The sequence below is a fragment of the Elaeis guineensis genome, chromosome 3 (assembly GCF_000442705.2).
Source record: "Elaeis guineensis isolate ETL-2024a chromosome 3, EG11, whole genome shotgun sequence".
Lineage (NCBI taxonomy): Eukaryota > Viridiplantae > Streptophyta > Magnoliopsida > Arecales > Arecaceae > Elaeis > Elaeis guineensis.
This window is the reverse complement of record NC_025995.2, coordinates 79,316,224-79,342,728: the sequence shown is the minus strand read 5'-3', so window position 1 is coordinate 79,342,728 and position 26,505 is coordinate 79,316,224. Positions and strand designations below refer to the sequence as shown.

Below are 26,505 nucleotides of genomic sequence, written 5' to 3'. Positions count from 1 at the left end.
AACCCATGTCCTAGATCAGGATGTGCCTGTGTTACTAGCTCATCCATCTCCTGATCAATGAGCTGCACTTGAAAAGTGGGTGGATAAAGATGATAAGGCAAAGTGTTACATTCTAACATCCATGTCAATGATCTTCAGCGACAGCATGAAGACATGAGAACTACCAAGGAGATGCTAACTCATCTGCAAGAGTTGTACAGTGAATAGAGTCACACAGCTCTCTTTGAAGTCTCTCAGAGACTATTCAAAATGAAAATACATGGTGGACAGTCCGTCAATGATCATTGTTTGACAATGATCAAGGATATTGAAGAGCTTCAGAAGCTTGGGATGAACAAAGATAAGGAATTGCAGGTGAATTTGATTCTCGAGTCTCTTCCTGATTTATATAGGCAGTTCATTATGAACTACCATATGAATAAGATTGATGGCACTTTGTCCGACTTGCTGAACATGTTGGTAACAGTTGAGAGCACCTTGAAATATTCAAGGGATATAGTTCTGACTGTGGAGTGGTCTTTCTCTAAGAGAAAGTCTTCTTTCAAGTAAAAGAAGAAGCCTGCAAAGAAGCAAAAAAATGAAGCCAAGCCCAAGAAGTAGGTTTCAAGAAGGCTGATGATAAAGAAAGTATTTTCATTCCAATATCGAAGGCTACTAGAGAAGAAACTGTTTGGCATACCTAAGACTGCGAAGAATAGGAAGAAGGATGGGCCTTCTGAAGATACGTCTGATTTACTTATTATTGAAACTAATCTAACGGTTTCCTCTTCTTCTAGTTGGATTCTAGATTTTATTTAAATACTCATTTGTGCACTTCTATGCAGAGTCTTAAAGAAATTAGAGGACTGAGGAAGGCGAGATCACTCTTCGAGTCAGTAATGGAGCAAAGATTATTGTTGTGGCCACCGAGACCTATCCTCTACGATTACTATTAAGAATTAGTTTAATTTTGAACGACTACTATTGTATACCTGTAGTCAATAAAAATTTAATTTTTATATCTGTGTTGGCACAGGATAACTATAATTTTTATTTCAATAAAGATATGTGTGTAATTTATTTTGAAAATAAAGTTGTTGCAGGTGCTTTCTTGATTGACGATCTTTATCATTTGCATATGGATGAGAGTACTAACATTAATGAGTAAACTATGAATGTCGTAAGGTCTAAAAGACTTAGAGATAAGATTAGCCAAAAGTATCCATGACACCTTAGGCTAGGCCATATAGGAGAGGACAAACTCAACAAACTGGAGAAAGATAGTCTTCTCAGGTCATTAACTTTCGAGTCTTATCCAATTTGTGAGTCCTGTCTTCAAGAAAAAATGACTAAGATGTTCTTTGTAAGACAAGAGAAAAGACCACTGAGATATTAGCCCTGGTATACACTGACGTGTGCGATCCATTCGATATACAAGCCAGAGGTGGCTATGTCTACTTCATAATTTTTATTGATGATTATTTATAGTATAATTTTGTGTATTTGATGCATCGAAAGTCTGAAGTCATTGAAAAATTCATTGAGTTTAGATATAAAGTAAAAAAATAGATCAAAAAACTCATAAAGATTTCTCGATCAGATCGAGGAGGAGAATATCTTAGTGGAGAATTTTGGATCTATCTCAAGGATAATGACATAGTCTCACAGTGGATACCTCTAAAGATATCTCAGCTCAATGAGATATCCAAAAAGAGAAATCGGACCCTATTAGATATGGTCCGATCCATAATGAGCTTCACAGATCTTTCTGTATTTCTCTAGGGACATGTATTATTTTTTGCAATTCATCTTTTGAATCGAATTCCCTCTAAATCCATTCCTACCACTCTATATAAGTTATGGCATAATAAGAAGCTGACTCTTGGGTACATCAAGATTTGAGAATGTCTGACCTATGTCAAGTGACAGTAGACAGATAAGTTAGAGGCTAGGTCTTTTAGGGTCATTTTATAGGGTATCCTAAAAAAACCATGGGATACTACTTCTATCTTCCTGAAGATCACAATGTGATTGTAAGCCTTCTTGCCATCTTCTTGAAAAAAAATTATCCAAGATGGAGGCAGTGGTAGGAAATTGAGCTCGAAAAGAAGATCTCTCAAAAGTATCGAGTCCAAGAATCTGAACCCAATAGTGAGCTAGTAGATGTGGTATCTCCTCTATCTTGTAAATCAAGTAGGATCTCTCATCTTCCTAAAAAGTACTTAGATATTCTTACAGAGGATCTAGAGAAGTATTCCTGGTGAGAGATAGGGATATTAGAATGATCCCAAGACCTATGATAGGTAATGTTAGATATTGACTTAGAAAAATGGATGGAAGTGATGAAGTCAGAAATTGACTTCATGCATTCCAATCAGGTTTGGTCCTTAGTAGACCACTGAAGGTATTATACTTATTAGGTGTAAATGAATTTACAAAAAAAATTGGATTGGATGGTAAGGTAGAGATCGATAAAACAAGGCTGGTTGCAAAAGGTTATAGTCAACGTGAAGGTATTAACTATCATGAATCTTTTTGTCAGTGGCCATGCTGAAATCTATCCGCACTCTGCTTGCGATTGTAGCTTTTCATGATTATAAAATTTGACAGATGGATATGACAACTATCTTCCTAAATGGATATCTTGAGGAAGATATGTATATAGAGCAGTCTTTGAGTTTCACATCCAGTGATAGTGATCACAAAGTCTGCAAGCTGTAAAGGTCTATATATAGACTCAAGCAAGTATCTCAAAGTTGGAATACTCGCTTTAATGATGTGATCAAAATATTTGATTCCATCAAAAATGAGGAGGAGCCATATGTATATAAAAAGATCAATGGAAGTGCTGTCACATTCCTCATATTGTATATGAAGATATCTTCCTGATTGGAATGATATTCCTATACTGATATCGATTAAAATGTGGTTGTCAAAAGACTTCATCATGAAAGACCTAGGAGAAGCTTTCTATATTTTTGTTATAAAGATCTATAGGGATAGATCTAAGAAAATGATAGGACTTTCACAGCAAATGTATATAAAGCAGGCACAGAAAAGGTTCAGCATGAAAAACTCTAAGAGGGGTCTCTTGTCCCTTAGGCATGGTATTCATCTCTCCAAGAAGATGTGTTCTGACATAATTGAGGAGATCCAATACATGAGCAAGATTCCTTATGCTTCGATAATAGAGAGCCTCATGTATGTCATGTTATGTACACGACCTGATATAGCCCTTGTCATGAGTGTCATGAGCAGATATCAGGCGATTCCAGATGAAGAATATTGGATTACTTTGAAAAATATCTTTAAGTACTTGAGAAAGACTAAAGATTAGTTATTGATCTTTGGTGGAGGATCGAAGCTGAAAGTTGAGGGATACATCGATTCAGACTTCATGATTGATGTCGATGATAGAAAGTCTACATCAGGATATATTTTTCTATGTAATAGTGGTGCGGTTAGCTGAAGAGTTTCAAATAATCAATTATTACAGATTTGACCATGAAAGTTAAGTACATCGCCACCTCTGAAGTGCTAAAAAAATTTTTGGTTCAAAAAATTTTTGCGAAGCTGGGTGTAATGCCATCAGATGCCATTGCACTGCACTGTGACAACAATGGCGCCATAGCCCTAGCTAAGGAGCTCAGGTCTCATCAAAATTCAAACATATAGAGTACGGTTCCACATCATACGCAAATACCTCGAGAAGAAGTTTGTCGAGATACAAAAAGTCGACTCCATGCAGAATGTGGTCATCTACTGATCAAGCCTCTTAGCCAGCAAAAAATAAAGCTCACCTTGAGAAGATGGGTCTTAGGTATATGGCCAATTGGCTTTAAGTCAAGTAAAAGTTTGTTAGATGAGTGCCCTAGAAACTAATTGTTGACTGACACATTTTATATTTTCAGAACTTATCTTTGTACTTATGATATTTTTATTATTAATAAAAGATATTTTTTATTTTCAATCATGCTTATGTGTCCATGATTTGTCCTAGAAATTAATAAAAAAAAATTGTATATTCTCAAGGTGTTGAGAATTTGAGACATACATTAATTATGGTTAGTTTCTGAATGCTTCTGATCAAAAGATTGTCACAGAGGATAATGATCAATCTATTTAAAAATCAATGCACAGATCACCTCTCTTTTGGACAGATGAGTCTCGAATCTACAGTATAAGAATACTGGGATGAGAGTGCAAATGGTTGTTAGATAATAACTTGTACTGAGCATGACTAACATGAAAAACTATTTGGATGTCTACTCATTTATTAGTGATTGTCTCGATACTATAGTGGTGTGAGTGATCTTTTGACCTGCGGTGTCATCGGCTATTCGCAACAAGGCTACTGAGTTTGACTGTACATTTCTTTGGTTCCTTGCTATTTATATCCTTGCTATGTATATTGGTTACAATATGTTCAAGTTCGCTATTTGGAGTAGGATGTACCTAGAAGAAATCTATCGATCTTGATAGAAAAGAAAAGTCCTATGCGATTTGTGAGACTTAGTTCAGAAAGTCTTTGGCCAAAACAAGGGTGAATACTGAAAAAAAAATTTCACGGGATTCACAAGTGAACTCGAGTCGAGCCAATCTAGCATATGACTGATGATGGGGTCTGATAAATTTTTATGACCTCCATCAAGTGAACTTACGATAGAAGGACTGAATCATATGATAACTGTACCTAAGGTTCATACTTTCATTCTACTGGATTGCCACTACATACTGCTAAGTATCATTGATGAATTGTGAGACTCATCGGGCGTCATCTTGATGATCGATAATCCTCGAAGGATAGAGTTAGAATTATTTCAACCCATCAAAAGGAGTTTCAACGATATTGTGATGGAGATCATAATATATCTCACTACCAGATAGAATGGAACCTATGGGGTCACACATTAAAAAATTTAATCTTGAATTATCCAATTGAGCTTATGAAGTTCTAATTAGATTAGAATTTAGTAAAATCCTATTGGGTTTAAGAGAACCATGCTAACACATGGTCAAACCAAATTCTTCTCTAGACTTCGATTCCTTAATAGATAAGGAATGGATGAAGTCCATAGCCTTGAACCTAATCTAAATCTATTTTGATTTGGATTTAGCTGGGTACCTATTTAAATGTTCAAAAGGATTGGATCAAGCCAATTAATTGGCAAATAAATCACCTTATCTTCTTCCTTGATTTTCATTTTGTGACAAGGATTAAATGGAAAGAATGAGGAGGTGCATGCCTCCCTTTTTGGAAAGACCAAGGGCACATATTCTTAGAGTGGACGACTGAAGGAAAGAGGGCCCCCCCCTCTTTTGTTTGGATGTGGAAGGAGATAGAGAGAGGGGACATGATGTGGGCCACATCCTCTCTGTTGTGCACTTAAAATCCTAAGGGGGTGCAAGAGTTGGTGCCCCAACTACTTGCCTTAAACATCATGTGGCACCTCCTCATCTTGTCTTATAAGATGAGGGAACCACATCCACTTGACTTTTGAGGCAGGAGCCTTTCCAATTGGGTCTGGTTTTTTTGAAAAAAAAATAGATTAAAAGGTAAGTGACCTTATTAGTTAAGGACTAACCTTTTTAGCCTAATTGGATAATGATTTGGAGTCAAGAAAAGACTTATTTAAGGAGATAGTCTCCTAGGTTTTAGGTAATTGAATTTTTGTGATTTCAGATCTCTCTCCTTCTCTATGCCATCTCCCCTTCTTCCTCTCTTTCAAACACCCAAGTGTTGTAAGTCCCATCTTCTCACATGCCCAAAGGTGAGGTTGATTGCTTTTACATCAAGAATGAGGAGAAAGGCTGCTGTTCAAGTGTTGAGTTCGCAGTTAAAGATTAACGATTGATTAAAGTTCAAAAGGCTAAGATCCTACTTGGAGAAGAAGGATCTACAATGAAAAGAAAGGTTTAAAGTTGATCTCGGTGGATATCTATAGAGGCCGGACATATGTGCACTTAAGAACCTTCAGATCCAAGATCATCGATTGTGGTGTATTTCAACCTATGCAAGGTATTGAGATCTGATCTTAATTTTAATTTTTAGATTATATGCATCTCTTAGATCTAGGACTCGGGTAGATATAGATTAGATCTATAGCATGTAAGGTTAAAGAGTTTAACCTAGATCTATTTCAGTTGCTGTTTTAAAATATTTTGAAATCTATGCATACAACCATACCATTTTCTAACAGAGGCGATGTACATCATAATTTTCAAGATTGAGTATTACAACCACCACATCATTGTGCGAAAACTGAACCCCACAAGCATCTTCCTCGATGAAGGTTATGAAGTCTTCAGTCTGCTATCTTTTCATCGCCTCCCTTTCTCCACCAACTCCACTGCTGCACTGCCCCCCGATGATGGCATTTATAATGTCAATTGGGGGTGGTCCTTTTGCTGCTCAGCTCATGAAGGCTGCTCCATTGGCTAGGGTGATCTTGGTCGATCATCCTGCTGTTCCATCCGACGTCGGATGAATCGATCAAGGCGGCCATGCCTGATGAGATTCTCGATTCCGTCTCGGAGTTGGATGCAGTCCTTCGTATCTGGTCATGATTCCGATGGTACAAATAGTACTTATTTAGATTCCTCTGAGCCAGATTTGTTCGCAACTTCTTTGCCTCTAAAAGCTCCCTCTGATTTAAATAAGCACCGAGTCCTTAGTGCATTCAGTAGGGTGTAGTTGTTATATTTCCTCGACGGTGACAAGGCTGCTGATTTCTCTACTAGGGACTTTCGGGCCGATGGTTCTTTGGGGCCCCATTCTTCTGACGGTGAAAGGGTGACCTTGAGCACTGGCGCACCATCTCTTCCTTCGGGGGTGAGTGTTCCTTGCTCTGCATCTTCTTTCCTTCCCCCACAGTGGAGCCAGTGGGGACCTCATCCTCTGCAAAGGCCTCCTCATGTGGGCATACTTTTTTGCCCTGGCCAGCATATCAAGAAAATCTCAAGGGTAGATTTTTATCAATGACTTTTTCAAGTCATTCTTTCACAATCTGCTCATCATCACAGACATCACGACCGACTGATCCAAATCGTAAATCTCAAGCATAGCTATGTTAAAGTGGCTGACGAACGATCGGATGAATTCTTTCTCTTTTTGCTTAATAGTGTGGAGGTAGTCTGACTGCTTCTACTATTGTCGGCTATGACAAATGGCCAACGAAAGATTGCTCAGTTGCTCGAAGGAGTGGATCGAAGCCAGCTTCAAACTAAAATACCAATGCCTTGTCGCTCCCTTCAGGATAGAGGGGAGTGCTCGGCACAGGATGGCTTCAATTGCTCCCTGAAGGAGCATAATTGCCTTGAGACTCTTCAGATGGTCGACGGGATCTGTCGTCCCATTGTAACTCTCGAGCTGAGGAATCTTGAAGTGGCGAGATAGAGGTTCCACAGGATTGGGGGATGAAAGGAGGGTCACTACTAAACCCATCATACAGTGCCGCCTCTTGGTGGCAGATCACGTCGATTCGTCGGTTCAAATCTCTAAAAAGCCACTTGACATCGGAACCTCGAGTGGTGTAGACTCCTGTTTGTTGGGGAGATCGTCGATTGGGAATGGAGTCATGCCCGATCAGGGACTTAGGGATCGCTGCCTGGGTTTCGGACTCCTGGGGCTTCTTTGGTGGGTCTGCCTCCTTCCTGGACTATGAGGAGCATCCTACAGCTAATCAGGCTGTGGTGTCGCCGCCTGTGGCATCGAATTTGGGTGTGGAGCTATAGATGGTGGGGTCGGAGTGGCTTGATGGAGGGATGATGCCATCGGTGGGGGTGCTAGAGGGCCCAGATCGATTGGACGGCAGTCGTCAGGGTCTGAACCTACTGGAAGAGCAGGTTGAATTGCTCCACCGTCACCATCATCGGTTGAGGAGGCGAAGGATCTCCCACAGTCACCGACGGAGCAGCGTGGTTGACCTGGTTCTCGTCCGACTAGGCTGTAGCATTGGTGCGGCAAGACAATGTTCTTCTGGGTGCCATGGATGCTCTGCTTCCATCTATGTTCCTCCAAGTGAGATGCGGGGCCCTTCCTCTAGCGTTAATCTGTTAGTGTGAGATTTTGACTGGCACTGGAGGAGCTGGAGTGGACGGTCAAGATCGATCTCCCTAGAATGAACCTACAAGAAATAACCCGACTAGAGATGGCTCTAGCGGGAACCTTCCGATGCTCAAGTCAATATCTCGTACAACAAAGGAAGGAGTGTGAGAAGCCAAGTAATGGCATACCTGGGGGTCCCCTTTTCCACATCCTTTTATGGGAGTCGTCTGGAGGTGGCTAGGCCTGCACAAGTAGGCTGTCAGGGCGGGCTGCTTATTGTCCACCCACTATCTAGGGTGTTAGTCATGGGTATCAGCTATGCCATGTGGCCACATTTTAGAGGCTTGTCAGGATATCCTATCTGTCATGTTCCAGAAGTGTGTTGGGATATTCTGTCAAATCGTGCATGGATGATCTGATTGTGCTGTGCGTTCAGGTCGATGAGGTGGGTTCGAGACCGTGTCGGCAATGTCCAGTGGGCTATTGGCGGTGACCTATCGATGGAGGAGCATTAGCAGCCTCCTGAAAAGAAGAGCCCTCAATTGAGAGCCTAATCGATCGTCGGACACAAGGCTTAGGCATTGTCGATGACTGCTCGACAGAAACTATCAGTTATGAGAAAACATTTAGTCGGACAGCACCATTCGCAGGCATCCTTGGGGAATCGATGGCGGAGAGTAGGCCGCCAGGGGTGTTCTCGATGACTTCGAATAAGACTCATCAATTTTGGTTAATGGGGTACCGACTATGAGTCGGCCAAGGCTTTGCGCTTGGCCATTCTGGATCTTGAGTCTCTTCACATTTTCGGCCCGTGCGGATTTTTTCCCAACAATATCTGTGCTGTAATATCCTCTGATCTACATGAGTTATGGATCAGATCTGCTCTGATACTATTTGTAACAACTCAAGACCTCATCCAAAAAGATTAGTCTAAAGGAATTATTTAGATTTTTTGGCTCTATATAAGTACTCAAGATCTTTTCAGCGAATAATCGATGTGGAACTAAATACATACCCACATGGATCTCATATTAACCAATCCGTAACAAGATTCTGTTCTCGATATATATATGAGAAACTTTAACAGCCTAATAAGCCCTCTTAAGGTATAGAAGATTCACTAAAATAGAATACAAAAACTTAGGAGCTATTAGATTTTGTATCCAATGGATAACCACAATAGAGTCGCCTCCAATCCATACATACGACGCTGGAAAATGCAAAACAGCCAACCTCCCCAGACTCCCATCAATTCTGTAAAAGAAACTGAACCACTGCAACCGGTGACCTCTTGCATAAAGTATAGCACCATAATGATCATGAATATCATAACCTGCTACGGCATAGGAAGCTTGAACTGAACCATCAAAGTTGATCTTCAGGACATCATGGGATGGGAGTAACCAACAAATAGGATGATAAGGTTTAGAAATAGGCAAAGCCATGACATTACCTTAGAACCTTGTACATGCATCAAAACATTGATAAATAGGAAAGCCAAAAACATCCATACATCGGACAGCGACCTGGTGAACCAAAGTTGTTGGAGATATAAATACCTGTTGAAAAACTCTATTGTCCTTGATATCTAAATCAACCACACACTATATGCCACAAGCGCTGGAACAAACCTCTCTCCATGGTGTTAGATAGAAATTCTACTAACACCGGCAAAGAGATGGGAACTTGCAAAGCACTAACAACAGTAGATAAATACGACCAACAATGAAAAGCATAAGAACAAGAGATAAGAACATACTCCCAATCCTCCACCAGTATAGGACAGCAATCACAATAGATTAAACACTGTTGCAAGATCCCATGATGAACTGGTATCTGCTTGTAAGGAAGTTTCAGCCACACCAGTTCCCGCCAAAATATTTTCACCCTCATGCGCATAGCAACATGCCAAAAATCTATTTATATGGCAAAGAAGGAATAATGACAATAGTATCCCTGAATAATTGAGTTACATTGTTTGATGTAACTACAGCAGAAGTAGTTGGACCTAAATTAGCTGATCAGAATTATGACCCAAATGAATTGGGATACAAAAAATTATATTCATCATTTTAGCTAAGAAAAGAGCAAGCAACTTAAAGAGCTCCCAAGGCTTATCCTCTTTCAATAGGTCAGCCACCTGTATATCATCAAGAGACTCATTCACATTAACATACATAGGCCACTGAGAAATAGAAACACTAGAAATCCAAGGGTCCCTATTGACATTAATATCCTTATCAGAACCTACAATCCACATCAAAGGAAAATAAAAATCCAGCAGCACATTAAACAAGTCGCCTCCAAATAGGTGAGCACCTTCTTGATTTAACTTAACCATACATCTTGAAACTTATATTTTGCTTGAACCAAATATTCCCACAAAATATCTGGTTCCAGAATAAGATCAAATGCCAACAGTTGTCTGGTTAACAACATTTATAAGACAAGGCTATCATGTTGCTTTGAAGTATATATCTTATTCTATGATAATAAATGCTAACCCCTTCTTCTAGCATCGTATACATAGAGAAAAGATCAAAAGTCTCTCTCTCTCTATTCTATTAATAATAGACTTCGAACCGAACAATAGACCAACGTCGATAAAGGGATAGAGGGCGTGGCTAATTGTAGAAGGGGTATTCTACTTCCAAAAGAAAGAGCCCTCTATTTTCAACTATCAACTTTAGCCACTACCTTATCAACCACGAATGTATAGTCCAATGTCTTAAGCCTATTTATAGAAAGAGGAGTACCCAAGTAAGACCAGGCAACATTTCTCTAAGGAACTTAAAATATTTGCCTAATGAGCCTCTTAACGTATGCTAGAAAGTGAATTTGACCCACAATGATAGCATTAAGACTTTTGATGATGCTACTCATCATTTAGAGCTAGAAGAGAACCGCAGTGAGATGGCTGGGCCTACGACTGATGTGTACAAAGCTGGTTCTAGCTCACATGGAACTTCGGCTTCAAGCGTAAGAAAAATAGTGGGTTCTACAAGAAGGAAAAAAAATTGAAAAAGCACCTAGGAAAGTCAAGTTCAACCAACATGAAAAGGAGAAGCGTCCTTTCAAGAAGAACAAGTCTAAGCTGAAATGTTATAACTGTGGCAAGAAGGGTCACTTTGCTTGTGAGTATACCAGCCAAAGAAGATAAAAATCCTTGATGATAACATTAATATTGTTTATATCTCTAGCTGTATTTATTTAACTAAATTACATCCTTTGTGGACTGTAGACTAGCCACCATAGACCATGTAGCTAGAGATAGAGACGTATTCATGAACTACCGTCGGATCCCACATGGCAGTAGATGGATATATGTGGAAAAAATTCAAGAGTAGAGGTCAAAGGAATTGGCACATGCAAGTTACATATGCGTAGTGATCGAGCTTTAATCCTACATGATGTATTATATGCTCCAGAAATCTGATGGAACTTAGTCTCTGGTTCTTTTAAGACTAGGCTATAGCATAAATTTTCATGATAATGGTGTTAACATATATCATGGAACAACTTATGTAGGTTTTGGATTTATGTTGGATGGTTTTATAGTATTAAATATTAATTATGGTGCAACTTGTAGCACTATTAATAGTAGTAGTTTTTTTTTAATTACTTCTTTTAATGATGTAAACATTGATATAAATATATGGCATGTTAGACTAGGCCATATTGGACAAGATAGAATGAACAGATTAGCCAAAGAAGGTCTATTAGGTCCGCTGGAGAAAGTTAATCTATCTACATGTGAATATTGTCTGGCAGAAAAATCTACTAGAAAATCATTTGGTAAAGGAACTCATGTTGAAATACAATTACAATTAATCCATTCAGACATCTATGGTCCAATGAATGTAAGGGCAAGACATGGGGCAAAATATTCCATCATATTTATAAATGATTACACATATTTCAATTATATCTATTTAATATCTCATAAGTCAGAAGCTTTAAATTGCATCAAACGATAGATGAATTTGGTTGAGAATCAATTAGACAAGAATATTAAAATTTTAAGAATGGATCAGGTGTTAGATGTATACCTTAGAAGCCATATTGGCTAACACATGTATACATTCTAGGGGCATAACTTTGTAATTAAAATTTTTAAATAAATAATTTGAATTATTTTTCATTCATGTTGTATTTATATTGTGTCTATGAATCATTCAAGAAATTATCGGATGATGACACATATTCTCAAGAGTTAAAAATTTGAGGGACATATCATTAGTTGTTAATTCCTAAATATGTTCGATTGATAGATCATCACGAAGATAGTAACTGATCCAAATAGATTGGTGTACGAATCGCTTTCCTTCATAGATAGACGAGTTTTGAGTCGACAATGTGAGGATACTAGAGTGAGAGTACTGATGCTTGATAGAGATCAAGGGTACTGAGTATGATCAACACGAAAAGTCACTAGGATGGCTACCCACTCATCGGTGACTTGCTCAAAGTTACAATGGTGTAGATAGTTCTTTGACCTGTGGTGCCTCGACTGTTCACAGTGGAGTTATCGTAGTTTAACTACACCATAACTTGATTATCTAGCCATACAGAATATTGAGGTGTATGTTAGCTACAGTAGGTCCATTGTAGGAATAGGGTGTGCACCAAGATGGGATCTGTCGATCATGATAATAGGAAGAGGTCCTATGCAGTTCATGAGACTGAGTCCTAAAATTTATGGCCATGGTATGTGAATGATGGAAAAAGGTTTCCACAAGGTTTTATATGGATCCAAATCGATTGAATCTGATGTATGAGGGACGAACAGATTTGACAAGTTATCCTTGACCTGCATCTTGTCGGAACTCACGATAAAAGAACTGAACTACACAGTAACTATACCTAGAGGTTTAATATTTTATTCTGTTGAATTACTACTATATACTGTTAGGTATTACTGGTGAATTGTGAGACACGTCAAGCATCATCTTGATGATCGATGATCCTTGATGGACAGAATTGGAATCGTTCCAACCCATCGAAAAGAGTTTTGATGATATTATGATGGAGATCATAATATATCTCACTATCAGACAGAATAGAACCTATGAGGTCACACATAAAAGAGATTTTTATCCAATCAGATGGTTGATTAGCGATTATGAATCACTATTGGATCTAATTATCAATATGATTGTTGATTGATCCAGTGCAAGAGTTGCAATAAATCAATTCGCTAAGAGTTAGTGAATTGTAGGAGGATTAATTAGCAATTGAATTATTAATTAGCTTAATTAAATTGAATAATGGAGCTAAAATTAAGTCTAATTAAATTAGATTCAATTTAAATTAATTTATGTTTGATTAGATCAAGCCCGATTGAGTTATGAGATAACTCAATTACAAAGGAGATCCATTCCTTCTTTAATTAGGTTTTGGGTTTGACCTAATTCCTAATTGAATTAGCATTTAACCAAGAGGATTTTGGGTTCCAAATCATAATTTAATCATAAGGGAGATCAATTCCTTCTTTAATTAGGTTTTGGGTTTGACTTAATTTCTAATTGAATTTGGATTTAACCAAGAGGATTTTGGGTTCCAATTTGGTCTAAGAATCCTCCTCCAAATTGGTGCAACCAACTCCTAATTACATTAGGGTTTATTAGGGTTTAATGGAGCACCATTGAGAAGTCCCAATTGAATGGGACTCTATCTTCTTTACTGCCCCAAATAAACACACACCAACCCTTGCACCCCTCTTTGTTTTAGCATGAAAACTCCACTCCAAAACCTTCTCACCGTCCCTTCTTGCACCCTCTCTCTTCTAGATAATGATAAGGATGGGTTAAATTTAAAATTGGTTTTGAATTTAAGTCTTATGAGATAAGACTTCAGCCCTATCTTAAAATCCTTGGATGCCTACCATAAAAGAGTGTTCTTTTGTGCGTTAAAATAGATATATCATCATGAAAAATAGAATTCTTCACCATAAGAAACATCTGAAAGGGGCGAGATATTTGAGAGGGTGCGTGATATCTGAAAGGCAGTGATGGCCTTTTCTTTCGATGTAAGAAACTAGAGGAGAAGTGTCTTCTCTTGCATGAGGTCTTCCTAGGGTTTCATTTAGGATTTTGAGAAGAGAAAAAGATTTTCTCAAGAATTTTATTATTTTTCTTCTATATTGTTGGAAAATATATCCTAAAGTTAATCATCTAGATTGTAGATGATTATGCTCCATAAATATATATGAATTATAAAATGATAAATGTTATCTGACAGATTTATCATAAGGAATACATCTTTCAAAATAGAACTCATATGTTATGATGAAGTCCTTAGAGCTACTTTCAAAATAATAAAAGAGAATTTATCATGTGGTTCTTAAATCCTGCTCACGATCAAATGATAAAATTATTACAAAGACGATAATTGTATCAAGTGTAGGTCGTTGTGTGTGGTATTAGATAGTTATCCTCTTAACCAAAGCATGTGGTGACATGGGTATGGCATATGGGTGATATGTAGGAGTATATTTTGTTGAGCATGATCACTTTCAGAGCACTCTGCTGTCAAAGGTTGCTCTAATGGGATATGGGTATAAGTGTTCCTCTGACCTGAGGTTGCCTCGGTGACTTGCAAGCAACTCACTGTACTTTAGTGCCAAACTATCCAAATTTTTAATTCAGTGATGGAAAATTACTGAGTACAGTCAAGAACTTGTGAAGTCTGAGTGCGAGTCAAGATGGGTTGACCACTCTAAGTAAAATTGAAGATGATGCATCACTGAATTTCAATTTAGTAAAATTTTGGCCAAAGTAGTTCTAGTGAGAAGTCACAAAATTTTTAAAATCGAGACACAATGTGGACCACTCTTCCTGGGTTGACAGTTTAACTCTTAATCATCCTTGAGCATCAAATATCAAAGGGATAAATTATATGATAACTATATCCACATAGGTTCAAGAGTGTTGCTGGACATACATTCGACCTATCCAGACATCGAAAATCATTACTAGATGGTCACATCGATTAGTACATAAATTATTTTTGTGCCAATGGCTTAAGTTCAAACCTATGGGTCACACACATAGAAGTACCTATCTGATCAATTGACTGATCGACGATTATGAATCATTGAAAGATCTAATTATCAATTTGACTAATGATTAAATCTTTACAAATATTATAATAAATTATTTACTAATGATTGATAAATTAAAAAAATAATTAATTAATAATTTGATTATTAATTAACTCAATTTAATTGAGCAATAGGGATTGGATCATATCTAATTGAATTGGATTCAATTAGATTGACTTTAGATTGATTGGATGCATCCCCATTGGATAACAGGACTTATTCCAATTGATCTTAGAGATATAAATCAAATTTTAAGTTGAATAGAATTCAATTAGTTTTATATAGATTTTGATTGGATCAAATCCTGTTGGATAATAGGCTTGATTGGATCAAGCCCTATTATCAAAAATTTTCCTAATATCCATTAAGAATCAATCCTGAATCAATGGAGTTTTAATCTAACTAATTTTCAATTGGATTGGAGCCTAATTGGTTTCATAATTGGGCTGGGACCTAATTAATTAGTTTACTATAACTAATTCTTAAATTGGTTAGAATTGGATCCAAGGGTTAGTTAGAGTTGGAACAAATTCTTGAATCCTATTTAGAATAGGACTAAACCAACTAAACTGATGATTTAAGAAATCCTCCATGCCTCCTCTTCTCTTAATGTTGGAATATCTCACACCCACAAAAGAGCCACGCCCCCTCTCTTCTCTTGCATGAAATAAGAGGCATCCCCCTTTCTAAATGTTGCAAAAAAATAAGGAGGGGGCATCCAAGAGTTGGATGCCCCAACATCCCACACGCCAAGCCTCTTTTCCATGTCTCTTTGGAAGAGATTTTTTAGAGCTTTTGCTGCTGGTCCTTAGGTGTCAAAGAGAGATTCTCTTGCTGATTTTATAATAAAAATTAGAGAAGAAAGATTCTTCCTAACGAGAGAAAGAAAAGAAAGAAGAAGGGTCTTCTTTCTTGTTTGTAGCCTTGGAGAAGAAGGAGTTCTTCTTTCAAATTTTTTTTTTAGGATAAAAATTAGATTAAATTTAATTTTTAATATAAAAATTTAAAAAAAAAATATTAAAAAGATTTGATTGGGTGTTTGGGGCTTCCTAGAGTTTTAGATCAAGAAGAAAAAAAGAGAAGAAGAGAGAAGAATGATTCTTCTTTTGGGTCTCTCTTTTGATTTTTTTCTAGAATATAAGAATTCATATTATTTTTAGCATAAAAAATTAGATTTGATTTGATTTTCATCATAAAAAATTGAAGAAGAAAAGTTCTTCTTAAAGGCATGAAAGGAAGAAAAAAAGTTCTCTCTTGTGCGTGGAAAAATTGAGAAGAAAAGGTTCTTCTCTTGATCTTTATTATAGAGATCTGATGCATAGATCCAGAAAAAAAAAAAAAAAAAAGATCTCCTTATTCTTCATCTTCTTCGTGTTCCTCTTAGATCAGCCAAAGCATGGTATCTTCGTAAGCTAGCACTTCCGAAGAGATCGATCAACACAAGGGCTTTGTATGGATATCCGTAGAGTCGGATACGTGTGCGGCTATTGAGCAACATAAAAAATCAACTACTATAAATTTTGGATGCAGTGATCTGCTATCCACACTCAGGTATAAAGTTTTAAATCAATTCATATTTAGATATGCTCTAAATATAAATTTGATATGATTTAATTACATATAGATATAACTATACTTACTGAATTTTAGATTTTAGATTTACATGTATGCATATTAATTCATATCATAGATTCTGTATGAAGTTTTAGATTTGATCTATACATGCATTGTAGATTAAATTATTTAATCTATGTATGTTCTGCTGTAATTTTTTTTTAAAATGCATGTACAAAACTACCGTGCTTCCTTCAAATGGTATCAGAGTGAGGTTCATTATGACATAAACATATATGCATGTAGAGTTGAAATCTAGATTTAGCAATGCATGAGATATATTATGATCTGATTTTAGATATGATCTAATGTTAGATCAGATCTAATATAATTTAAATTAGATCTAAATTTTTGCACATATGATATGTGAATTAGATTAGATATTCTGAGTAGTAAAGTACTCAGATTGGATAATCACCAAGCCGTCCGGTCATAGGAGCAAGTACGGTTATATGACCCTCTCTTTCATTCAATGGGATGCTCTTATGGCGTGTGGGGTGCCACTGTGAGGTCCTATGAAGAAGAAAGCGAAAACTTATTTTTTTGCAAAATTCTAGATCTTAAAATCCTAGGTGTTGTTGCATATGATGCAAATTGCGAAGAAACTAGTTACATCTAATCTTGTTTAATCAAAATTATTTTGATTTAAAATCATAAAAATTTAGATTTGATCTAAAAGATTTTATAATTTAATGTAAAAGGTTTACATAAGAAATTATTTCAAAACCTTAACCATATTGATACAAAAACTTAATTGAGAATTAAGTGTTGAACTGAATAGATCTAGAATTATGATTTGAGATCTAATGACGTTGCACAAAATATGAGGCATGGGTTAGCTCAAATCAGATCCTTCTCTTTAATTGGGTTAGACCTAAGGTTAGAATCAAAGAATTGATTGACCATGTAGAGAAATTGATTAAGTCTAACCAAATATTGAATTAGATTAATCAGAATTTTTCTAATACAATAGTTGTAGATGGTCAAGTCTATATCTTTGATTAGACCAAATGGACCTTGATTGTGGCTCAATGATTGAATCTAAATCATTAAGTTGGTCAAATCAAAACTAGTTAACCAATTGGTGTCTAAGGTAAGTTTGATATTTCGACTGGTAGTTTTTAATTGGGAGCGGCTTACCTGGCCATTTCGATGGTGTCTAAGGCAAGCTTAGCAGACCCTCCCATTAATCTCACTTATCTGGCTAATTTGATGAATTATATTTTGATTAGATCGCTAAGTGATTCGAGTTAGCCCATACCATTAAGGTTGATCAGTGTGGCTGATCTAGGTGCCAGTTCAATCAGCATGACCTAACCCGATTCAGTGACTTGATGAAATTGGTGGGAGGATTGTGGTCTACTGATTGATCTTTTTTTCTCTCTTTTTAAAATTGATTAAACTCTGTAAATTATTAGGTTCCTAAAATGAGCTAGTTATGATGATAACTAGATTATAGCCTCCTATTAAGGTGAATGATAATGGGTCCATTATTTTTGATTGACATTGCAGGCACCATGTGTCTGATGTTTCTTTAAATGATGAAATTATCATTCATCATATGATGACTCTATTGAACTATCTGATGAATGGTTGGGTTGACTGAGCCATCCTCAGGTCTGATCATTCTTTGGCTAGAATCACTGAGTAGGTTCATGTTAATGATTTGACCTAATCGAGACTTTCAATGGAGGTCTATCACCTACTAAAATGAAATCTGGAGCTATATTAAATACTAAAAGTTGTTTGAAGAAACAACTGATTGAGAACCTACCCATGGATGCATATAGGTTGATCGAGCCATCCTCGAGCTTATATGCAGTCCGTGTGGATTCTAGTACCCACTAAAGAATTAAAGTAATTCCTCAAATTGGAGGTAGAGGCTATCAATTGTATAAACTAATAGAAGCATCTTTAGACTAAAGTCTAAGTCTTTAGGCTTAAAATAGTTCATATACTAATAGATCAATTATTCTTTTTTCAGAAATGACTAGAAAATTATCGCTCTCTTTACTGTTAGACAATGAAAATATTATCAAAAAATTAATGCTCTCTTTACTGTTAGACAATGAAAATATTATCAAACCTAACTTCGATAGCCAGTATCAGAAGTTGAGTATGGTTTTTGAGCGAATTGATCAAGAAGTCTCAGGTTAACCCAAACGAGCTTAAAAGAAAAATCATCAAATGGTTGCTGGTTAAGATAGTTATATGATAACTTCTTGAAGTTTCTTTATTGGTAATACTACTATCTGGGTATAAAAAATCAATAGTACAAGTCATATTTGTAAATATTTACAAAAAATTTTAAGATAGTAGAAGGTTTAAAAATTGAAGGAAAAACCAGCTTTTTCCTTGTAGGATCTTCTAGTTCTAATGAGATTTGGAGCAAAATATTTTAAAAAAAAATTATCTTATGATATTTCAGATCTAAGATCTATTAGATCTAATTTTATTATCTGATATTTAATCTAAAATTAAATCTAAAACTTGAGGATTAGAGAAATACCTCTAGGGTAACTAGATTACTCTGTAGATGATCACAGCAATGCCCGAGGTTCAAAAATAGCCACGCAGTCGTCTGACCTCTACCAGTATCCACTCGAGTAAGATCTAGATCATATTCTCCTTGTGAATCTTTGCTCCAAAAATCAGATCTGGATCTGATCTGAAAGATCTTCAAAAGATCTTCTGAAGCTGGAGCAGCAGCTTCTCGACAAATCCCTGCAGTCTTCTGATCAGGGAGCCACCACGCCTTGGACAAGCACCAAATAGACACCCAACTTCTTGGACGTGAAGAGGGAGGGAGAGGAGTAGAGGGGGCATAGAGAAGTGGAGGGGTTTCACATTTTTGCTGGTATTGAGTAGATTCTCTAAACCCTAGGTGCAGACAGGGTTTAAATAGACCCTGCTGCGCCATGCAGTGCCACATCATTCGATCAATCAAAAAATTTAATTAATTCTGAAAAAATTCTAATTGATGGAGTGATGTCATCTGATCATATCAGATAAAAACCCACCAAACCCTCCTACTGTTGCACCAACACTGGATAAACACAGTGAGATTGGCGCCCAACAGTTTGAGTCGATCAAGGCATGAGTCCTCATCTCATGGGACTCTATCCTTATCCACTTGGGGCGCATGCCCAATCTGATCTTGGTGCCCACTTTGAGACCTAATTTAGCAGGTGGACACTCCACAAAAACTCTCCAATGACCTCTTGCCAAGTGGCCTTCAGTTCAAGATCCATAAGTCAACGTTTGACCGATGTCCTAAAACGAAAATGGCAGGTTATAGGAATTGACAGGTGTTGTCTTAAATTCATCTCATGAATTCACACAAAACTTTTTTGAGCTGGACTGGCTCCAGTCAGACTGAGAGAAACCTTCTCAAGGTTCTCTGGGTGAGTCAAATCACATTTGGCTCAGTCAAGATGAAAAAGATTGCACGAGGAGAAAGTTAGGCTCAATCGTGTGCTAGCACGATTTTCTTGAACCTAATTGGATCTAATCCAAATCAATCGAACTGGACTAGCTTGATTGATGACATCCAGACCCTAACTTTTATTTGTGTGACCCAGTTAGGTTCATTTCCGTATGGTAATGAGACATGTCATGATCTCATCATCGACATCATCAAAACTCCTTTCGATGGATCAGAACTCTTCTGATTCAGACAATTAAAATGATCAATCATCAAGATTATTCTAATTGCTCCTAAAATCATCAGTAACACCTAGCAGTATATGGTGGCAACCCATCAGAAATGAAGATGAACCTCTCGGTGCAGCTACCTGTGTGATTGAGTTTCTCTATCATGAGTCCCGACTAAATTAGGGTTAAGGTGAACTCGTCAAACCCAACATCAGTCATATGAATCAATCGATCGATCCAAGTCTGATGTGAAACCTTAATGGAAAATTTTTTTTATTATTTCACTCTGCCACGGCCATGGGCTTAAGGATTCGATCTTTCGATCATCATAGGACTACTCTCATCTATCGAGATGATAGATCCCATCTTAGTGCAACTTGGTTCCTACAATGAATATGCTACAGCCAACATACACCTCAGGATTCTGAATGGCTAGGAGACTGAGTTATGGTATAGTCAAACTATAACACACTCAAGGTGAACTGTCGATGCACCTCAGGTCAAAGAACTAGACACACAACTGCAGTATCGAGCTAGTCATCGACGAGAAGGTAACTTCCTTATGACTGCTCGAGGTGGTCACGCTCAGTACTCTCATTCTCAATGAATACCTGTACTCTCGCTCTAGTGTCTCTACACCATAGACTCAAGACTCATCTACCCTAAGAAAGTGAACACACACCAACCTTCCGGATCGATCACCATCTTCGTGATGATCCTATGGTCAGGAGCTGTTTATGAGTTAGTTATGTAAATTCATGCCTTAAATTTTCAACTTTGAAAATATGAATTAACATTCCTACTAACTCAAAAGATATATCACAGACATAATATACACAATGTGATAGTAGAATAATCCTTTTATTCATTTATAGTCAAAATTATAAATTTGCCCTTACATTTGTACAGGAATGTGTCAGCCAATCTAGCATCTAGGGCACACATCTAACAAACTCCCACTTGACCTAATATCAATTGGCTACATATCTAAGTCCCATCCTCTCAAGGTGGGCTTCGATCTTCTGCTGGCCTAATGGCTTTGTCAGTGGGTCTGCCACATTGTCTGTGAAGTTGACTCTCTTAACCTCAACATAATCCTTTTCGAAGTAATCACGGATCAGATGGAATCACCGCTCGATATGCTTGGACTTCTGATGAGACCTTGGCTCCTTAGCTAGGGCTATGGTGCCATTATTATCGCAGTAAAGAGGGATGCATCCGATAACATCACTCCAAGCTCTGTGGCAAACTTCTTGTACCAGAATGCCTCCTTCGCAGCTTCTAATGCAGCAATATACTCTGCCTCCATGATGGAATCAGCAATCATCGTCTGCTTGAAACTCTTCCAGCTGACTGCACCACCATTGCAAATGAACAGACTTCCAGATGTCGACTTTCGATCATCTATATCAGACATAAAGTCTGAGTCTATAAATCCCTGAATCTGGAGTTCTCCATTCTCAAAGACTAGAAACATATCTTTAGTTCTTCTCAAGTACTTAAGGATACATTTCACAAAAGTCCAATGCTCTTCGCTGGATTCGACTGATATCTGCTTGTGATACTCACAGCATGGGTTATATCAGGTGTGTATATAGCATGGCATACATGAGGCTTCCTATTACGAAGCATAAGGGATCTTGCTCATGCATTCAATCTCCTCAGGTGTGCTAGGACACATCTTCTTGGAGAGATGAATGCCATGTCTAAAAGGTACTAAACCTCTTTTAGAGTTTTCATGATAAACCTTTTTAGCACCTCCTTTATGTACATCTTCTGTGAGAGTCCCAGCATCCTATTTGGTCTATCCTTATAGACCTTAATACCCAGTATAAAGGATGCCTCTCCTAGATCTTTCATAGAGAACTCCTTAGACAACCATATTTTGACTGAGGTCAACATGAAAATATCATTTCCAATTAGGAGGATGTCATCTACATACAGTACGAGGAAGACAACTGCGCTTCCACTGACCTTCTTGAACACACATAGTTCCTCCTCATTCTTGATGAAATCAAACATTTTGATCACATCATTGAAATGAGTATTCCAGCACTGAGATGCTTGCTTAAGTCCATAAATGGACCTTTGCAGCTTGCAGATCTTGTGATCATCATCACTGGATGTGAAACCAAGCGGTTGTTCCATATAGATATCTTCCTCAAGATATCCATTTAAGAACGTCGTTTTCACGTCCATCTGTCATATTTCATAATTAAAATAGGCTGCAACAATAAGCAATGTGCAGATGAATTTTAGCATAGCTATGGGCGAAAAGGTATCCAGATAATCAATGTCTTCGTACTGACTATAACCTTTCGCTACGAGCCTAGCCTTGAATGCCTCCACATTCCCATCTACACCTATCTTTCTCTTGAAGATCCATCTACACCTAACAGGTACAATACCTTCAGGTGGATCTACCAAGGTCCAGATTTGGTTTGAGTGCATCGACTCAATTTCTGATCTCATTGCTTCTAACCATTTCTCGGAGTCGATATCTAATATCGCCTCATCATAGTGTCTTGGGGTCATCACCATGAGCCCCATTTTCCATGAGGAACATTTCCTTTACATCCTTTTGTATGGTACCTAAGTACCTTTCAGGAGGATGGAAAACCCTAGTCGATCTACGAGGTGGAAGAGATTGTGTTAGAATGATTCTAATTAATTTGGTTCCTCAGGTTCTTTAGCTCGTTGCTCTTGAGAGACATTCTCTTTGAGCTTAATTATTCTTCCGATGCCACTATCTTGAATAAACTATTTTTCAAAAAAAATAGCATGTCGATTCACAATTACATTGTGATCTTTCAGAATATAGAAATAGTATCCTAATGACTCTTTAGGATATCCTATGAACGAGCTCTAAAAGATCTGGACTCTAACTTGTCCGCCTGCTGTCTCTTGACATGAGCCGACAACCCCAAATTCTGAGATGACTCAGACTTGACTTCTTACTATGCCATATCTCATACGGTATGGTAGGAATGATTTTAGAGGAAACTCTATTCAATACATATATTGCTATCATGAGACAATGTTCCCAAAGAAACTCAGGGAGGTCCATGAAGCTCATCATGGAACGGACCATATTAATAGGGTCCGATTTCTCCATTCTAAAACCCATTGAGTTGTGGCATTCCAGGTGGAGTCCATTGAGAGACTATGCCATTATCTTTAAGATAGTCTAGGAACTCCCAACTAAGGTATTCACTTTTTGATCTGATCGAAGAACCTTAATGGGCTTTCCTGTTTATTTTTCTACCTCATGCCTGAATTCTTTGAACTTTTCAAAGACTTCAGACTTGTGTTTCATTAGAAACACATATCCGTACCTAGACATATCATCGATAAAGGTAATGAAGTAGACATAGTTGCCTCTAGTCGGCACATCAAATGGGCCGCACACATCAGTATGTACTAGGGCAAGTAGGTCTGTGGTCTTTTCTCCATATCCCACAAAAGGGAGCTTGATCATTTTTTCTTGAAGGCATGATTCACAAACTGGATATGACTCGAAAGTCAATGGACTCAATAGTCCAATTTCTCCAATTTTTAACCCTGTCTTCCACTATATGACCTAGCCTTAGGTGCCACAGATATCTATCATTTAGACTATCTCTAGGCCTTTTAATTCCTATGGCATTCATATTTTGCTCGATATTAAATACAGATACATCAATATGTAGCTGATAGAGACTATTAATAAAAAAACATTTGCAACTTTATTATTTTTATAAAATATGTTACAATGGTCCTTATGAAAGCTAATCACATAGCCTTTTTGTGCTAAACATGAAACAGAAATCAAATTTCTTCTTGCTGCAGCACATAATAACAGTCTCTAAGAACTAAATCTAATCCTAACGGTAATCGCAGAGGATAGGTTCCCACGATCATAGCAGCAACTCTTGCTCCATTCCCGACACGTAGGATTATATCCCCATCCCTCAGTCTCCTGCTCTCCTCAAGACCCTGCATAGAAGTGCACAAATGAGCACTAGAACCAGAGTCAAATACCCAACTGGATGCAGAAAAAATCGTAAGATTAGATTCTATAACGAGCATACCTCCAGAAGACCATCCTTCTTGTTCTTCAGGGTGGCCAGGTACTGAGGACAGTTCTGTTTCCAATGGCCGTCTGAATTACAGTAGAAATATTTTTTCTTTTCAGCAGTCTTCTTCTTCGATTCCATCTTCTTCCTTTTCCCATCCACCTTCTTCTTCTTCACAGACTTTTTCTTCTTTCCAAAAGACTTTCTCTTGGAAGAAGTCGCTCCATAGTAAGGATTGAGCCTTTTGAACTCTTCAAAAAAAGCTCAGCCGTAACCAACATGTTTATTAACTCAGCCAAGGTACACTGCATCTTATGCATATGAAGTTCATGATGAATTGACTATATGCATCAGACAAGGACTGAAGGATCACATCAATCTGAAAATCTCTGTCTAAGATGATACCGAGCTTCTCAAGCTCCTCAAGTCCTTGATCATTGTCAAACAATGATCTTGGACTGACTGTCCATCACGCATTTTAGCCTTAAAAAACTTTGGCAGACTTGATACTTGGCTGCACGACTTTGTTCACCAAACAACTCTTGTAGGTGAGCCAACATTTGACGGATAATCATAATATTCTCATGCTGGCGCTGCAAGTTATCAGACATGGCACCCAATATGTAGTACCTGGCTTTATTATCATCATCCATCACTTTTTTAGAGACACTCTCTGTTCAGCAGTCGGACATGCTGGCATGGCAGGTGGGTCCTGATCCAAGACATAAGTCAGTTTCTCGAAATCCAAAATAATTCTATAGTTCTCAACCAATCCTTAAAATTTGGTCCAGTCAATCTGTGGGTGTCTAGTATTTTGGTCAGAGAGTTGGATGCAGACATATTTTCTGTAGAGAGTCAAGAGTTTCTAGTTAGATTTTGTAATCAGATTTAATCAATTTATTTAAAATTTTATTTTTAAACAAATTAGACTCCTACTATTTTCTCAGACCCCTACACTCCTTAGGTAGAGATATCAAAATCTCCATGATTAGTGATTTTAGTGGGTGGTGCGGTCTCACCGACTGGCTCACCACCTCGCCTAACAGTTATTGGTGATGGGTCAACCGATGAGTGGACAACTTTTATCAATGATTCTCTAATCATGGTGCACCCAAAACTTGGTCTCTAATTCATGAAGCTCACCATGCCTGGAATATTGCTCCAATTCTTAGTTAAGTCAGACCCACCATTTGCACGATCTAGATTCCTGATTGAGTCCTCACCGTATCCAAAATATTGAGCACAACCCATCCTCTAATCCATAGCATCCAATGCCTAATAGATATGGTTGCATCTTTTCGATGCAACTAAACCACTGTAACCAGCCGAGAATAATCAACCCCGAGAGGGCCCGCATATCCACAATGGTGGAAGACCTTAGACTTAATATTTTTTTGAAAGATTTAATTTAGGTCTCATTAAACTTGACTTGACATAGTCATAACAATTATGACTAACCTAGTGGCATGGGTTAGCTAGAATTGTTAGTCACCTCAAATCAGAACTGGATCGACATATATGGCCAGGTAAGTGAGACCGATGGAAGGGATATGACATTAACTCGATAAGAATACATTCGAGTCGAGTAGCTCCCAATTAAAAACTATTCGGTCACATCTATCCAACTTACCTTAGACACCAAATTATCGAATCAGAACCAATTGGATTAGCCTACAATCCAGGCTCTAACCACTGAGCCAAATTAGGTCTTAACTTGATCAGTCACATATGAATGTGATTCAACCTTGACCTAGACTTAATCCTATTAGGCTGGTCAATTATTAGCTTTCATGATTCCACCTAACCAACTTTTGATTCGGTTTGATCAATCGCTAGACCTAATTGAGCTACCCAAGCCCGAATCCAATTTTATGAAAATGACTTAGATCTGAAATTCTCAATTTTAGATCTAATTTAATTTTATAAGCTTAATTCATTAATTAAGTCTTGGGTTCATAAATAAAACATATAAAATAAATCCTAGGATTTCAGGATCTAAGATTTTGCAGAAAAGTAAGTTTGATTTTGATTAAAGATGAACGCACAGCACCCCT

At 37.5% G+C, this 26,505-nt stretch overlaps 1 long non-coding RNA gene across 1 annotated transcript; it reads right to left on the bottom strand.

The window, feature by feature from the left end:
• Positions 1-9,070: 9,070 nt before the first annotated feature.
• On the bottom strand, positions 9,071-9,905 carry LOC140856086 (uncharacterized). Its single transcript, XR_012139478.1, has 3 exons — positions 9,786-9,905; positions 9,480-9,552; positions 9,071-9,383 (listed from the first exon to the last, which is right to left on the bottom strand). It is a non-coding gene; the product is annotated as an uncharacterized lncRNA (long non-coding RNA).
• Between the last annotated feature and the right edge of the window lie 16,600 nt (positions 9,906-26,505).